General features: G+C 33.9%; 1 pseudogene; it reads left to right on the forward strand.

Moving 5' to 3' along the window:
- Positions 1-1372: 1372 nt before the first annotated feature.
- LOC148576118 (putative transcription factor bHLH086) lies at positions 1373-2838 on the forward strand (annotated as a pseudogene).
- The last annotated feature ends 568 nt before the right edge of the window (positions 2839-3406 follow it).

Genomic DNA, 3406 nt, shown 5'->3' on the forward strand with positions numbered 1-3406 from the left:
CATTCTCTTGGCCATCCTACTCAAAATGCCATAGACAAGGTCGAATCTTCCGGATTAGAGGATGCTGCTTCTAAGGATTCTAGCCTATACCACGGAGACCCTAATCTCCCCAGAAATTAGCTGAACTAATGTCTCGAGAAGTCCCCAACGAAGTCGTGGATTAGCCGTCTAAGAGATGCATAAACATAGATGTTGGATCGTGCTTTCCAGTCACGTATTCACACGAACCCAAGTAGACACGAGTGTTTGTCAGGCACGTTCGTCTTAATGTGATGAACAGTGCTAATTTGTCATATCATCATATTCACCCGATGAAGATCGGATTATACATCTTAGAGATAGATCAAACATGGATCGAAGAAGAAACAGTAATACTTTTATTAATTCATAGAACTCAGCAGGGCTCCTCCCCTGAACCTAGGAGGTTTAGAAACTCATACTAAAGATAAAACACAATGTAAACGTGTATGATGCTCTCCTGAATTGAAGATTGTCTGAATTACATAAATAAAATCCCTTAAATACTAAACAAATGACTAGTAAGGGTAAAACAGTTTATTTAGTGCTAAAATCCACTTCTAAGGCCCACTTGGTGAGTGTTTGTGCTGAGCTTTGATGAGATCCACGTGCTATGAGGTCTCTGGGGCATGGAACGCCAGCTAGGAGGTCCTCTTTGGGCATTTGTACATTGGTCTCTGCACTTTGGGCGTTGGACGCCTGGAAGGGGGTAGGTAGTTGGCGTTGGACGCCAGTTTTGGGCCTTCTAATTCGAAGCAAAGTATGGACTATTATATATTGCTGGAAAGCTCTGGAAGTCATATTTCTATAGCCACTGAGAGCGCTCCATTTAGACTTCTGTAGCTCCAGAAAAGCTCTTCTGAATGCAGGCAGGTCAGATTTGGACATCATCTGCAGTGCTTTCTCTGTCTCTGAATCAGACTTCTGCTCCAGCTCCTCAATTTCAGCCAGAAAATACCTGAAATTGTCCAAAAATACAAAAACTCATAGTAGAATCCAGAAATATGATTTTAACACTAAAACCTATAAAAACTCAATAAAAACTTAATAAAAACTACTAAAAACTATATGAAAGTGATGCCAAAAAGTGTATAAAATATCCGCTCATTAAGCATTCACAGCTCAACTTAAACTGTTGGAGGTTAGTTGTCTTTACTTAACAGTAAATCTTGCTTGAAATCTAATTTCAATTAGAGAATAATCTGAATAATATATTTTTTATTATATATTACTTTGGTGATAAGAATTTTGTAATTATTTAATCTGAGATGTCTACTACTACAGATATCTAGATCTATATTTTAGATCATCTTTGTATTCGTCCTTATTGGCATTCCTAGTATTGTTATCGCAGATGTCAGCAAGTCAAAGGTATATGACTGCTACCCTTTTTCATCTGTTTAAGTTATTCCATAGTCAGTCACTTTGCTATTATTGTTTTCTATTACTTTTTTATATGCTTCTAGCATTTTTCTTAATGATGGCGAAGTATGTGCTATTTATAATATCATTTTGTACTTGAAATCATCATTTTCAAGAACTAATATATTATTATAAAATCTCCATTCCAAGAGACTGGACTGGAAGGGTGAACAGTTTCTTTTTACAAACATTTAGTAATAATGCACTTATTGCACTCTATGTTTGAATAAAATTGTGTTTTTCAAGTCCTTTGAAACATCTTAATGTTACAAAAAGTTCTAAACTTTTTTTTATAATTTAATAGATTGAACCAAAAACTTTACAACAATAAATTGCTTTAGGAACTTTGTTACAAAGTTTATGGGTAAACAGCTACATGAAAGATGACACTAATGTTTGGGACAATAATCTGCATCATCAATGGAGTCAGATTAGTCTAAGAAGCACTTCAGAGCTACGATCGGTGCAGGATTCAAGTTGCTTCTAGTCTTCTAGTAGTAGCTACAACACTATAGTCAACAATGCAAAAGAGAAGCAATTACATGGTGAGAGTTCATCATATGGTTGGCTCTACTCTCAACAAACTATACCTGCTCATAGCATCCAAGACCCTACACTTCAAGAACCACTATCCAAAAAGTGAATTTCAATGGTATTAATTATTGCTTCTTTAAGGCCTCTTATTTTCTGTTTCATTTTCAAAACTAGTTCTTATAGAAACTTTGTGAAATTTGAATGGAGATTGAGGTCAGTTTTTGTGTTTAATTTGCAGCAAACTGAGAAAATGAAAGCTTCCAAGAAGCAATGCACAGATGAGAGTAAAATGCCAAAATCCAACAAGTCAGGAACATTCAAGGATCCTCAAAGTGTTGCTGCTAAGGTTTGCTTCAATGTTAAGTCAATTTATTTTAGCTAGATACAATTTTAATTGCAAATTAAGCAAAGATTAAAATATGATGAGATTCAGTGTTGATTATTAGAATATTTGTCTCACAGGATACAAAAGAGAGGATAAGTGAGCGGCTCAAGATACTACAAGAACTAGTTTTCAATGGCTCCAAAGTATTCTAACTCTAGAAGTGAATTTTTAAGGTTGATTTGGTTACAATGCTGGAGAAAGCAATTAGCTATGTGAAGTTTCTTCAGCTTCAAGTAAAGGTGAGACTTATAGTGTCTTAATACATGAATTCTTAAGTGCTATATATGAACTGAAATAGGCACTGACATGTTTAATTTTCTCTGTTATTATTGTTGATGGTGAAGGTGTTGGCAGTTAATGAATTTTGGCCTGTTCAAGGTGGAAAAATTTCTGATATCTCTCAAGTAAAAGAAGCCATTGATGCCATTCTTTCATCCCAAAGATCGGAGAAACAAGTTCAACAACCTCAAAGTAGATGATGATGATCATCGTTATGGATATTCTATGAATTCTATATATAGTGTCATAATTAAATAATTGAAGAACAACTTTAGCAGAAGAGCAAGAGAAGCCTTGCTCTAATGAGAGTTGGTCGTTCTGAAGGGCATTTTAAAAATTTAGAATGCATCATTGTGACCATTAAGAATATGTTAATTAACTTATAAATCAATCTTCAATATTTAATTATGATTTCTTGAGTCACATAATATTGAGTTACATAATATTTTGTTTATGGGTTATGATTTTTTGTTATTGTAAAATTTTAAACAAAAAATTGTTTGTTTAACATAATAAAAATGATGGTTAAAACTATATTTTCAAACGATAAAAAATGTTATTTTTATCCGGTAAAAACGCCGGCTTGTAATTGCCATGCTAAACAATTAAAGCGCTATTTTAACTCAGTAAAAAAAGCGGCTTTAAACTATCACTTTCAAATAATAAATAATGCTGTTTTAAACAACATGAAACGCCATTTTAACCAACCAAAATCGTTTTATTTGAAAATAACGACAGTTTGAACTGCCGTTTTAACCAACAAAAGTG

This window comes from Arachis ipaensis, chromosome B1 (genome assembly GCF_059453495.1).
Source record: "Arachis ipaensis isolate K30076 ecotype BB chromosome B1, ASM5945349v1, whole genome shotgun sequence".
NCBI classification, from domain to species: Eukaryota; Viridiplantae; Streptophyta; class Magnoliopsida; order Fabales; family Fabaceae; genus Arachis; species Arachis ipaensis.